This window comes from Ambystoma mexicanum, chromosome 6q (assembly GCF_040938575.1).
Source record: "Ambystoma mexicanum isolate Mex_15411 chromosome 6q, UKY_AmexF1_1, whole genome shotgun sequence".
Taxonomy (NCBI): Eukaryota; Metazoa; Chordata; class Amphibia; order Caudata; family Ambystomatidae; genus Ambystoma; species Ambystoma mexicanum.
Genome location: NC_090937.1, coordinates 1,387,251,713 through 1,387,266,138, shown reverse-complemented (window position 1 = coordinate 1,387,266,138; position 14,426 = coordinate 1,387,251,713).

Here is a 14,426-nt window from a genome sequence, read left to right as displayed (position 1 = left end):
GTTGCAAAGGCTAACCCACTGCTGTAATTTTGCTATAATCTGAATTATACTTATTTAGAGGTGATTCAAGGCATGCCCACCAGATAGGAACATCCAGTAATATTACTGATACTTATATAATATATATGCTCACATTTTCCCTCAACCTATCCCTCAATTCAATAAGTTTCACAGTTTGCCACGTAAAATGACATCATAGTTGACGTACATTGAGGTATAAAACCTTTGAATAATTGAAAATTTAGTGTGAGTACGTAGACTACAGTTTGTTGTTTGGCAGATTGCCCAACTTTATTTGAACTGATAATAAAGTAGTACTTTGCCATATTCTTTGAGTCTGTCAAATTATTCGGGTCTGAGATCGTTATTGAAAAATGAATTACAAGGCATGAATTCATTTAAAATGGCACTAAACTGAAATGGCCAAAGAAACCATAACCTTTCAATGCATTGTTTGATTTATAAACTGGCAACAAAGCACAAGAATCAAGCCAGCGGATATGTAAATAAGTCTACTGAAAGAAGCACAATCCCACCAGCAGTCGGGAGCGGACCCTCTATCCACTCCTCAGATCACTGCACATAATTCACAAAAACATTTATGAAAAATGTTGTTTTCCTTTATTTAATTAGAAACATTAAAATGATTATTAAATAAATCAGAGCTCATACATGAATAAGAGTAAATGTAAATATAGAACATACAACTATACAACACGAATAAAGTGCATAATGTGAAGAAAATACTAATTTCCCAATAGCATTGCTAAGAACTTGCTGCCAGAACACAAGCTGGGGAATGATCACCATTGTCCCCAAATAGGTCTAAGTCAGTGTCGGTGGATTAAACCCACTCGAGAGAAGAGAATCCCTCGGGTAGGAAAAATCCTGGTCAACCGAACAAAATCAGGATAGTTTAGAAATTAATTCAAAGATGGATTGACTCCTGAAAGTGGCAGGGAAGAAAAATCGTTGTTTCCAAATATAGCAGTTCAAATATTTCATAAAACGAGAAACTGAAGAATCTTCACAAAAATAATAATAATAAACCCATACTCTAAAAAATCTAACATGGGATGCTATACGTCAACTACTGAGGTGACATGCGAAATAAACCACAAATACATAAAAACAGTATAGTGAGCATGGCGCCTTAGAACAGGTAGTTTCGATGGAAAACACATCTAGCTGAGTTACAGATGATGTCCATCTTCATCAGGATGTAGCATTCCTGTATAAACTTTCTTGAAAATTCATCTGTGTCTTGGATTTACCTACACAAATGTTACAAATTACAGAGAGACACTAAAATGTATGTTCTCCAAACAGAAAATAATAATAAAAACAAACAAAAATATAACATCAGAACAGCCATATATGTAAACAGCACAATAGTTCACACATAATATCCGTACATAAAAACAAGTGATCTGAGGATCCCAAAGGAGGACCCATCCCCCAACATTGGGTTGGAACGTGCAAAGTGACTAGTAGGGGAGAAAATCTAATTAGAGAAAATCTAATTACCATAATCTCAGACCCTTTTGGGGTGGGCCCAGGAGCCTGGCAAAAAAGTCCAGGAAGTAGCGGTCCGGCCACACTGAAACAAATCTCAAATGAATTAGATCTGTAATGGATAAAAATAAAAAAAGGCCACAATGTGGTCATAAAATTTCTCTGGTAAAAAAGACTCGAGTGAGATGCAAGCAGCCAAAGAGGAAAACCAAAAGTAAAGAAATAAATAAATTCCATTCTAAATAAAGTAGACAATGGGACCACCCGTGTGTCAAAGATTAATTGAAAAATAAGAGATGGAAAAGACGAAAAAGTGATACAATAGTAATGATAAAAAAGAAAAGAGAAAAAGATCCAGCACCCGGAGAAAAGGGATAAGGGCAACATCCTAATTTGTAATTATGCTCACCATTGATCAAGCCCAGATCTATCAATCAAGTACCATGAATAGGTGATTCCTTTATCTATGGGACGACCTCAAGTGCGTAGACAGTTCGGGATTTCAGTGGGTTCCCCAGAAGGGTGAACCTCCAGGTGTCATTCAAGGATAGACAGAGTCTATGAAGCAATAGAAGGTACAAAACGCTGATAAATCATCTGTTATGCCCCGAAATATAACGTACATAGAATACATCAGTGCACTGTATGAGGTAAAGGCAGAAAGCATAATCTGAAAGTTCGTAAAAAACTGAACTTACACAAGTCAATGCACAGCAGGATCTGTATGTCTATTGTGTAACCTAAATAACGGTACTGCAAGGTCTCAACATATAAGCAAGTCTAATTCGTAAACATAAATACCTCCACCATATATATTTACAGGGTAATTCATGGAAATTCGCACAAAAGTGTCGCACGCGGCTGGCGCACAGCGTGCCCGTGCGAATGTCTGCGCCAGCCGCGTGCGATAAAATCAATTTCCGCGCACAGCGTATTCATGGATTCTTGCCTCCAAAAGCAGACGTGGCGCAGAGTGGCGCAGCGACCCTGCAGCAGCGCCAGTTAAGCCCCCAAGAATGCCCTCGCGCAAGGAAAAGCCATCAAGATCGCAAAACCATCGCAAAGGACTGCGCCAACCCTGTACCAGTTTACCGGACTGGCAAACAGCAAACGCAAAGGGGAACGTGTATTACGGGTTTCAGGAACATGCGTGCGCGGGAAGTTTCACACGCGATCTGGCCTGGGAGAGCGTGTGCGTGTATTTCAGAGGTGCGCGAGAAGTTTCACACGCGATTGGCCTGGGCGCGTGTATTCCAGAGGTGCGCAAGAAGTTCCACACGCGATCTGGCCTGGGAGAGCGTGTGCGTGTATTTCAGGGGTGCGCGAGAAGTACCTAGACCTCTCGGCGGCATTTGATTTAGTTGACCACGCCATCCTCACCAACCATCTCACTCAGGCCTCTCGGCGGCATTTGATTTAGTCGACCACGCCATCCTCACCAACCATCTCACTCAGGCCGCACATTTCTCCAAACAAGCCACAAATTGGATCACCTCCTTCCTCGAAGGTAGAGTGATGAAAGTGTTTTCCAATACAGCCAACGCAGAACCTACCACCATCAGGTATGGAGTCCCTCAGGGCTCATGTACGGCTCCCACCCTCTATAATCTTTTTACCAAACCTCTCTTTGATAAACTGGACGCACTTGGGATCACATACACCAACTACGCTGACGATACCGAAGTACTCCTCCCGCTCACAGGACTCTACCACCAGGACGCAGCCACCCTCCAGAATATATACGCCACCATCCAAGCATGGATGGCCACAAACGGTCTATGTCTTAACGGAGACAAGACCGAAATCCTCATCCTTGGCCAAAAATCCACTCTCACAAACCTCGACCCCCTCTTCACCAACTTCTGCATTGAAAATTGTGTCATCCCAGTTCTACTTTCTGTTAAAACACTAGGAGTCCACATTGACGCATCACTCTCCATGGACAAGCAAGTCAACTCCATTGTCTCTGCCTCTGCCCTGAGCACTAAGCTCAATAATGCAATCAAACCATTCCTAACTAAAGATAACTGCCTATCCATTGCCAGAGCCACCATTGGAGCCAAACTAGATTATTGTAATGCGATACTGGCTGGCACCTCCAACTCCAATCTCAATAAACTCCAAATAACACAAAATAATGCACTAAGAGCAGCCCTCAATATACCTAAAAGGGACCACATCACGCAAACCAGAAGGGAAGCACACTGGCTACCTGTCAAAGAGCGCATTACATTCAAAATACTTACCACCGCACACAAATGTATTAACCTGTCTGCACCTTCATACCTGTCCGACACGCTAGTCAGATCTCACTCCAATAGACCAATGAGACAATGCCACACCAACCAATTTAGGGTCCCACGCATCAAGCGAGCTAAAGCAGGAGGAATAAGCTTCCCTTACATCGCACCTAAACTATGGAACGCATTACCTAGCGCGCTCAGAGCAGAAACCTCTCTCACTGCCTTCCGAAAAAAACTGAAAACCACCTTGTTCAACTAACTCCTCCAACTTTTGTCTTCTGACCCTGTCCTCTCTTCTCTCCTCCTCTCCTATAGCTACTACTTTTCTCTTGCAACTAAGTTATGACTTTTCTGTATGTATAACAAGTCATGTTCATATCTGTAACGAGCGCCACGATGCCCATGGGCTGCCTGTGCGCTTAACAAATGCGAATAAATAAATAATAAATAAATAAATAATACCACACACGATTGGCCTGGGCGTGTGTATTTCAGAGGTGCGCGAGAAGTTCCACACGCGATTGGCCTGGGCGCGTGTATTTCAGAGGTGCGCGAGAAGTTCCACACGCGATCGTGCCTGGGGGAGCGTGTGCGTGTATTTCAGGGGTGCGCGAGAAGTTTCACACGTGATTGGCCTGTGCGCGTGTATTTCAGAGGTGCGCGAGAAGTTTCACACGCGATCGGGCCTGGGGGAGCGTGTGCGTGTATTTCAGGGGTGCGCGAGTACTATCACACGCGATTTCAGCAGGGTACGTGTATTTCAGGGGTGCGCGAGAATTTTCACATGCGATTTCAGCAGGGTACGTGTATTTCAGGGGTGCCAGGGAGTCCTACATGTGATTTGGCAGTGTGGGTCCTCCCAAGTGTTCCCTGTACACCCTCCACGGCCCCTGCAGGCAGCCCACACCACAGGGGACTACCCTGCATCCCTGGTCATGTCCCGCAGGCAGCCCACCCAACATGGGCATGCCCCCCAGCAAAGGCACATGTCTCCTTGCACAACTGATCATCAACTCATGTCCCCTTGCACCCCCACCCCCAGCATTGCGGGGCACCTGCCAGCAGGCCCTCACTCATGTCCCACTCATGTCCCCCTGCACCCCCACCCCCCAGCATTGCGGGGCACCTGCCAGCAGGCCCCCACTCATGTCCCACTCATGTCCCCCTGCACCCCCACCCCCCAGCATTGCGGGGCACCTGCCAGCAGGCCCCCACTCATGTCCCACTCATGTCCCCCTGCACCCCCACCCCCCAGCACTGTGGTGCACCCTCCACCAGGCCCCAACTCATGTTCCCCTGCACCCCCACCCCCCAGCACTATGGGGCACCTGCCAGCAGGCCCCAACTCATGTTCCCCAGCCAACATGTCATCACAATCTAGATCCCTGGTCCCAATGGTCAGCCTCCAAATGCAGAACACCCACCTGAGTATTGCATCCACACACTTAGAAATGGCAATAACATGATAGAACACCAATTGCAAGTTTGGAAACAAACACATGTCCCTCAGATACACCCAATGGGTGTCAGTGAAACTCAAAACCCATATCATGATACGCATGAAACCAATGAGATGATACTACACATTGAAGTTTGATCAAGAAATATGTATTAAAGGAAACATAAATTGAATCAAAAATAAACAAACAGAAATGGGTATGTAAAAAAATAAAAAGAAGCATGTCCGTGAAAAAATGCAAAACCAAAAATCATAATCCAAAGGAATGGTGTCCAAAGTCACAGTCCACAAAAGAAAATCCTATGGAAAATAATAATCGAAAGCCATTGCTCCATGGGTAAATTGTAAAATAAAAAGAAAATCCAACAGTGAACTATGTACAGAGGAACAAGCCAGGGTCCATGATCCCAACAAAAGAAATGAAACCTATCTAACAACACTACCTAATTAAAAAAAACTATATACAAAAATGTGGCCCATTGTCCAAAAGGTCCAAAATAAATAAAAAAGCAAAGGAAACCTAACACTAACTACATAACTATTTACAAGGGCAGCGGGCAAGTCCGACGGCTCAGTGGTTGTTGTCATGGGCCAGGGCATCATCGAACTCCTGTTCAATGGCTTGGAGGCGGGCATGTTCCCTGGCCCCGAGGTCCTGCAGGGATAATGCACTGTCCAGCTCCAACTCCCTGCGAAGACCATCCCCCCGGGAAGCACGCACCTCATCACGAATGACAGCTGTGCGCAACGCGACACCAATCAGGACCTTCTCCATATGGCCAGGGGTCGCCTCGTCCGCAGGTGGAGGGGAGTCAGATGACATGGACATCCCCCCTACCTGCGGACGGGCCTGGGATGGGGCATCCCTGCTGGTGCATGGTGGTGCAGTCACAGTGTCAGGGACAGTGACATGCACAGGCACCTCCACGGCGACCTGTGCTGCCTCCTGCCCCTGCCCCTGGACTGCACCACTTGCACCAGCAGGGTTGCCCCCACCAGGCCCCATGTGCGGCTCAGCAGCAGCCTCCTCCTCCTCTGTGGAAACCACCAACCTGGATGGCTCCACACCGTCTTCCGCCGTTGCAAGCCCCTGTGGGGGATCACCCACCCCTTCCGCTGCAGCCGTGGTGGCATCCCCGCCACTTAGCTCCACAGCGCCATCTCCGCCCTCTTCTTCACTTTGCGCTGTGTAGAGGGAGACATAGAACACAAGAATCAGGGTACTGTACAATGGTCCCCTAGACAGGAAGCAACAGCAGATGAGTGGCACTGTCAAAGATCACTTCCATCATGTCCCTCCAAACACTTGGGTCAGTGCAGGCAAAAGACATGCAGTAACAGGCATGGCGCATGCTATGGACATAAGCAAACATGTCCAAGGGACTCTTGAAGCATACAATGTTGTTTTTGGACTCACATGCATCATGGGTCATGCCTATCACATGCACACACTTCAACGTACTTTCATCCATCTGGACTCGTACACCCCAGACACAGTGGATGCACGGATAACTAGGCTGCTTCAGTGATTCTGAACATTGTCACAGACATGTGTCATGCATCCATGGCATTCACAAGTCACAGACACGCAGGTCAGAAACACAGACATGGACACCATACATGTACATGGCATCAGCACCCATCCCTCACCCCCGCCCATGTCCAAAACAGAGACTGGCATGCTCTCATGTGTCCATTCCACATAGGGCTCCCCATGTTGCATTTAAACACATACACCAACCGTGTGCTTCACACATTACTGGTCTCACATGCATGACCATGTTGCCCCTGCACACACACACGTGTACATGGCCTATGTCACACATACAGGCAAGTATCAGACAACCAGCACACTGCAACATGCCCTGTCTCACACAGCAATGCTTGGCCATTTACCGCTCAACTCCAGACGGGTCTGCCTCTCAAGGATCTGGGCATGGAGCGCTGGGCGTACGTGTTCCAGGACACTCAGCTGGATGGTACTCATGCTTCCCCTCCACGAGGCGCCGGGCCTTTATCAGGGTCCTGGACCTGAAGTCCTCCCAGCGCTTCTTGACTTGCTTGATGTTGCGGGTTGCCACCCCCTCCGCTTTGATGGCAACCACAAAGTTGTCCCAGATCCTGTCCCGTCCTTCCTTGTCGGCGTGTGGTGATCCGAAGAAGGCATCATAATGCCCCAGGACAAGCTCCACCAGGACACCAACTTCCTTCTGACTGAAGCTGGTGGCCCTCTGCCCCTCTGGCTGGGGGTCGCCAGTGGTCTCGGATGGTGTTTGCCCCGACATGGCAACCCCCGAGGCAGGCGTAGGTGGGCAACTGGGTCCTGGAGCTGGGCTGTGGAGCGATGGTATCCCAGTCGGGAGTGTTCTGTTCCAGCAGGGGTGGACACAGCAACTGGACCCCTGCAGATGGCTGATGTGCAGGCACCAAATGGCAGGGCACGGTGGCAGCAGGCAGGCAGGCAGCAGCAGATGTCTCGTGGGAGGCTGCTCAGGGCTCTGGGGGGCAGTAATTCGGCCTTTTGGGCAGGAGCGTGGTCTTCCGTGTGCTTACACGTGGCCAGCTTGATATGGAGTGATTTGGCACGTGAAAATTCTGCACGTCAGCGTGTAAATCGAGGAAAGGCCCTAAGCGCATAAGCGTGTCAGCACGCATACGCGATTCCATTGGACCAAAGGCCCTTAGCGCGTATGCGCGTCTGTGACGTATCGGGCACGGGCATTGCTTTTCGTGGGGTGCCGTGCGTGTGTTTTGCAGGCGTTGGGGTTCACACGCTATTACTTCACAGCGGGTGGGTGTTGGCTACGCGTTCTTCTACACGCAAGGCAGACGGTGAGTGGTACCCTGCTCCCCCAGACCCGATCGCGTGTAAAAACACCCACGAGCCCCTGAAATACACGTACCCCGCTCCCCCAGGCCCGATCGCGTGTAAAAACAGGTCCAAAATAAATAAAAAAGCAAAGGAAACCTAACACTAACTACATAACTATTTACAAGGGCAGCGGGCAAGTCCGACGGCTCAGTGGTTGTTGTCATGGGCCAGGGCATCATCGAACTCCTGTTCAATGGCTTGGAGGCGGGCATGTTCCCTGGCCCCGAGGTCCTGCAGGGATAATGCACTGTCCAGCTCCAACTCCCTGCGAAGACCCTCCCCCCGGGAAGCACGCACCTCATCACGAATGACAGCTGTGCGCAACGCGACACCAATCAGGACCTTCTCCATATGGCCAGGGGTCCCCTCGTCCGCAGGTGGAGGGGAGTCAGATGACATGGACATCCCCCCTACCTGCGGACGGGCCTGGGATGGGGCATCCCTGCTGGTGCATGGTGGTGCAGTCACAGTGTCAGGGACAGTGACATGCACAGGCACCTCCACGGCGACCTGTGCTGCCTCCTGCCCCTGCCCCTGGACTGCACCACTTGCACCAGCAGGGTTGCCCCCACCAGGCCCCATGTGCGGCTCAGCAGCAGCCTCCTCCTCCTCTGTGGAAACCACCAACCTGGATGGCTCCACACCGTCTTCCGCCGTTGCAAGCCCCTGTGGGGGATCACCCACCCCTTCCGCTGCAGCCGTGGTGGCATCCCCGCCACTTAGCTCCACAGCGCCATCTCCGCCCTCTTCTTCACTTTGCGCTGTGTAGAGGGAGACATAGAACACAAGAATCAGGGTACTGTACAATGGTCCCCTAGACAGGAAGCAACAGCAGATGAGTGGCACTGTCAAAGATCACTTCCATCATGTCCCTCCAAACACTTGGGTCAGTGCAGGCAAAAGACATGCAGTAACAGGCATGGCGCATGCTATGGACATAAGCAAACATGTCCAAGGGACTCTTGAAGCATACAATGTTGTTTTTGGACTCACATGCATCATGGGTCATGCCTATCACATGCACACACTTCAACGTACTTTCATCCATCTGGACTCGTACACCCCAGACACAGTGGATGCACGGATAACTAGGCTGCTTCAGTGATTCTGAACATTGTCACAGACATGTGTCATGCATCCATGGCATTCACAAGTCACAGACACGCAGGTCAGAAACACAGACATGGACACCATACATGTACATGGCATCAGCACCCATCCCTCACCCCCGCCCATGTCCAAAACAGAGACTGGCATGCTCTCATGTGTCCATTCCACATAGGGCTCCCCATGTTGCATTTAAACACATACACCAACCGTGTGCTTCACACATTACTGGTCTCACATGCATGACCATGTTGCCCCTGCACACACACACGTGTACATGGCCTATGTCACACATACAGGCAAGTATCAGACAACCAGCACACTGCAACATGCCCTGTCTCACACAGCAATGCTTGGCCATTTACCGCTCAACTCCAGACGGGTCTGCCTCTCAAGGATCTGGGCATGGAGCGCTGGGCGTACGTGTTCCAGGACACTCAGCTGGATGGTACTCATGCTTCCCCTCCACGAGGCGCCGGGCCTTTATCAGGGTCCTGGACCTGAAGTCCTCCCAGCGCTTCTTGACTTGCTTGATGTTGCGGGTTGCCACCCCCTCCGCTTTGATGGCAACCACAAAGTTGTCCCAGATCCTGTCCCGTCCTTCCTTGTCGGCGTGTGGTGATCCGAAGAAGGCATCATAATGCCCCAGGACAAGCTCCACCAGGACACCAACTTCCTTCTGACTGAAGCTGGTGGCCCTCTGCCCCTCTGGCTGGGGGTCGCCAGTGGTCTCGGATGGTGTTTGCCCCGACATGGCAACCCCCGAGGCAGGCGTAGGTGGGCAACTGGGTCCTGGAGCTGGGCTGTGGAGCGATGGTATCCCAGTCGGGAGTGTTCTGTTCCAGCAGGGGTGGACACAGCAACTGGACCCCTGCAGATGGCTGATGTGCAGGCACCAAATGGCAGGGCACGGTGGCAGCAGGCAGGCAGGCAGCAGCAGATGTCTCGTGGGAGGCTGCTCAGGGCTCTGGGGGGCAGTAATTCGGCCTTTTGGGCAGGAGCGTGGTCTTCCGTGTGCTTACACGTGGCCAGCTTGATATGGAGTGATTTGGCACGTGAAAATTCTGCACGTCAGCGTGTAAATCGAGGAAAGGCCCTTAGCGCATAAGCGTGTCAGCACGCATACGCGATTCCATTGGACCAAAGGCCCTTAGCGCGTATGCGCGTCTGTGACGTATCGGGCACGGGCATTGCTTTTCGTGGGGTGCCGTGCGTGTGTTTTGCAGGCGTTGGGGTTCACACGCTATTACTTCACAGCGGGTGGGTGTTGGCTACGCGTTCTTCTACACGCAAGGCAGACGGTGAGTGGTACCCTGCTCCCCCAGACCCGATCGCGTGTAAAAACACCCACGAGCCCCTGAAATACACGTACCCCGCTCCCCCAGGCCCGATCGCGTGTAAAAACACCCGCGAGCCCATGAAATACACGCGCCCAGGCCAATCGCGTGTGGAACTTCTCGCGCACCCCTGAAATACACAAGCCCAGGCCAATTGCGTATGGAACTTCTTGCGCACTTCTGAAATACACGCACACGCTCCCCCAGGCCCGATCGCCTGTGGAACTTCTCGCGCACCCCTGAAATACACGCGCACAGGCATATTGCGTGTGATACTTCTCACGCACCTCTGAAATACACGCGCCCAAGCCAATCGCGTGTGCAACTTCTCGCGCACCCCTGAAATACACGCGTCCAGGCCAATCGCGTGTGGAACTTCTCGCGCACCCCTGAAATACACGCGCCCAGGCCAATCGCGTATGGAACTTCTCGCGCACCCCTGAAATACACGTGCCAAGACCAATCGCGTGTGGAACTTTTCGCGCACCCCTGAAATACACGCGCCCAGGCCAATCGCATGTGGAACTTCTCGCGCACCCCTGAAATACACGCGCACAGGCCAATCGCGTGTGGAACTTCTCGCGCACCTCTGAAATACACGCACACGCTCCCCCAGGCCCGATCGCGTGTCGAACTTCTCGCGCACCTCTGATATACACGCACACGCTCCCCCAGGCGCGTGTGGAACTTCTCCCGCACCCCTGAAATACATGCGCCCAGGCCAATCGCGTGTGGAACTTCTCGCGCACCCCTGAAATACACGCGCACAGGCCATTCGCGTGTGGAACTTCTTGCGCACCTCTGAAATACACGCACACGCTCCCCCAGGCCCGATCGCATGTGGAACTTCTCGCGCACCCCTGAAATACACGCGCCCAGGCCAATCACGTGTGGAACTTCTCGCCCACCCCTGAAATACACACGCACAGGCCAATCACGTGTGGAACTTCTCGCGCACCCCTGAAATACACGCGCACAGGCCAATCGCGTGTGGAACTTCTTGCGCACCTCTGATATACACGCACACGCTCCCCCAGGCCCGATCGAGTGTGGAACTTCTCGCGCACCCCTGAAATACACGCGCCCAGGCCAATCACGTGTGGAACTTCTCGCCCACCCCTGAAATACACACGCACAGGCCAATCACGTGTGGAACTTCTCGCGCACCTCTGAAATACACGCACACGCTCCCCCAGGCCCGATCGCATGTGGAACTTCTCACGCACCTCTGATATACACGCACACGCTCACCCAGGCCCGATCGCGTGTGGAACTTATTGCGCACCCCTGAAATACACACGCCCAGGCCAATCGCATGTGGAACTTCTCGCGCACCCCTGAAATACACGTGCACAGGCCAATCGCATGTGGAACTTCTCGCGCACCTCTGAAATACATGCACACGCTCCTCCAGGCCCGATCGCGTGTGGTACTTCTCGTGCACCCCTGAAATACACGCACACGCTCCCCCAGGCCCGATCGCGTGTGGAACTTCTCGCGCGTGTAGAACTTTGGTGCACATTTTTTGCCTGCGCAGGGACGCTACCTCCAGCTTTCGTGTGGCAGACATGTATGGGCCTGTGCGCGTCTTTGGCCGTGCGCTGTTTTTCCCTATTCCATTCCATGAATACGTGTTGTAGGCGAGCGTGTGGGCGTTCCGCGCACTTGCCTCCTGTACTTCGCCTGTGACGCCCACATTTTCATGAGTTGTTCCCCATTCTGCGTGTAACGCCCTGTGTTACGCCTACTTTTGTTATGTGCGCTGTGCTATGTGCAAATTTGCTGTGGCCTTATCGCACGGCGTTCGATGACCTGTGCGCCAGCATGCGCAGCGCTCTTTTTCAGCGCACATCCCACATTTCGCGCGTGCACGGACTTCCATGAATAGTTGTGCGCTGTTATCTGTACGATAATCGCACTTGCACTGCGATTTTCGCTCTTTCACTGCGAATCGCACTTTTTCGCACGCTTGCGCCAAAATTTTCGGCGCACATTAATTCCATGAATCGGCCTGTTAACCTAATCTAGAATATAAAGGTGAAAAGAAGCCAAAGCCGTGAGGGATTCCATCTGGCTACCTGCTAAAAGTTACTTACCTCAGCGGCAAAAGCCGTCAACACCACACCAGGAAGTCGGCAAGTGAACTTCCTGTATTGGCGTGTATCCGAGGTTAAATACGCCAGTGGGCATATCAAATCGGACGTATAAAACATCTCTATTGCACATGACCCCTTACAGGGAAGGCGCGTCCAATGCAGAGCCACGTGCCGCGCGGTGAAAACGAGCCGAGCGAACACAACCTCGCCCCCAAAAACACACTGCCGGCCCTACGTCACCTACACCATGGCCATATTATCTGAGTCTGTCAAATCATTCGGGTCTGAGAGCGTTATTGAAAAATGAATTACAAGGCATGAATTCATTTAAAATGGCACTAAACTGAAATGGCCAAAGAAACCATAACCTTTCAATGCATTGTTTGATTTATAAACTGAACACAGATCTAAATTGAGCAAACCATTTCCCTTAATATGATTCCAAACAGGCTATAGCAACATATGCAAATTATTAATATATTTGTAAATGTCAATAGTGTGTTCATATTACATGTTATCGGGATGCAAAGGATACATACAGATGCATGATGTATACAGAATTTAAATAGATGGTCCTCAAGGATGGTGCAGTTCCATTTATTTAAACCCAAACACACAAAACATAGAAGGGTTCTTAGAAAATATGAAGACAACATAACTTTTCCAACAAGAGAGTTTCTGAGCGGTGTTCTAACTTGGATGTAGCTGATTGGAGGTTCCCTTAAGAAGGCCTTTTTCCCAGAGGAAGCCTGGTGCAAAAATCTTGCCCAAGACAGTACCAGATTGCCTAAGAGGGATTGGAAAAAGCAGGGGACAGACTTGAAGCAGAGGGAACTACCTGGAGCTATTGATGTCCTTTCTGCCCTGTGCTTTGAAAGAGAAATCAAAAGTGACTATGACAATCCATGCACATTTAGATATGTTCTAGGAATTAGTCTAAACCCCTGATAGTAATTAAACATCCTTCAGGGAAATTCTTCGCAGCTAGACAACAGAATGGGAACTGTGCTGTAAGGGAAGCTATGTGAAAGCGTATTTAAATCAGCGTGACAGGGAGATTATATGTGTGCAGGGCAAATCCAATGCTCTGACAGAAGTCAAAAAACGTAATCAACAGGTTTTCACATGGATAATTAATTTCTGGTTTTGTGAAATGTTTTACAATCTATTGACAGATGTGCAGGAAAATATTCATCTTTTTGACATGTGGAATCCATAGTTAACATATAAAGAGAAATCATTAGTAAAGTTGTATGCTTAAAGCAGGATTGAAAGGAGGGTCATTTGTCTATATATTCCCAAGAAAATAATGTGAGTTTAAATACCCAATGTCATATTTCTAAATAGCATTGGACAGAAAAGCAAGGACTCTGCATTAAGAGAACATCTAATGCCTTGTAGAAAAGATGCATTGATTCATGTCTAATCACACAGTTATATTATCATGTTTCTATGACACTTTAAATGAACTTAGATTGTGTGGTTTCCAAAATAAAAGTTTCTATTCTAAACCCAAGCATGAAGACAAAGATGGCCAACTTTACACACTGTTTCTCACATGCATGGCAACATTAGAAACCAACACCAGACAATGTTTTAGAGAAGAATTGTCCAGAAAATAAGAAAGTTAAATGAAAATGTATTTTTTTCTCTGATGCAAAAGCTTGTCACTTGTGTTAGAGAAACTCAAGTGAAAATGTAAAACCTTTCTCTGATGTCAACACTTGTAGTTGGTTTTAGAGGAAACCAAGTGTTAAATATGATTGCTGATGAGAATATGGAGATGATTATGTATAT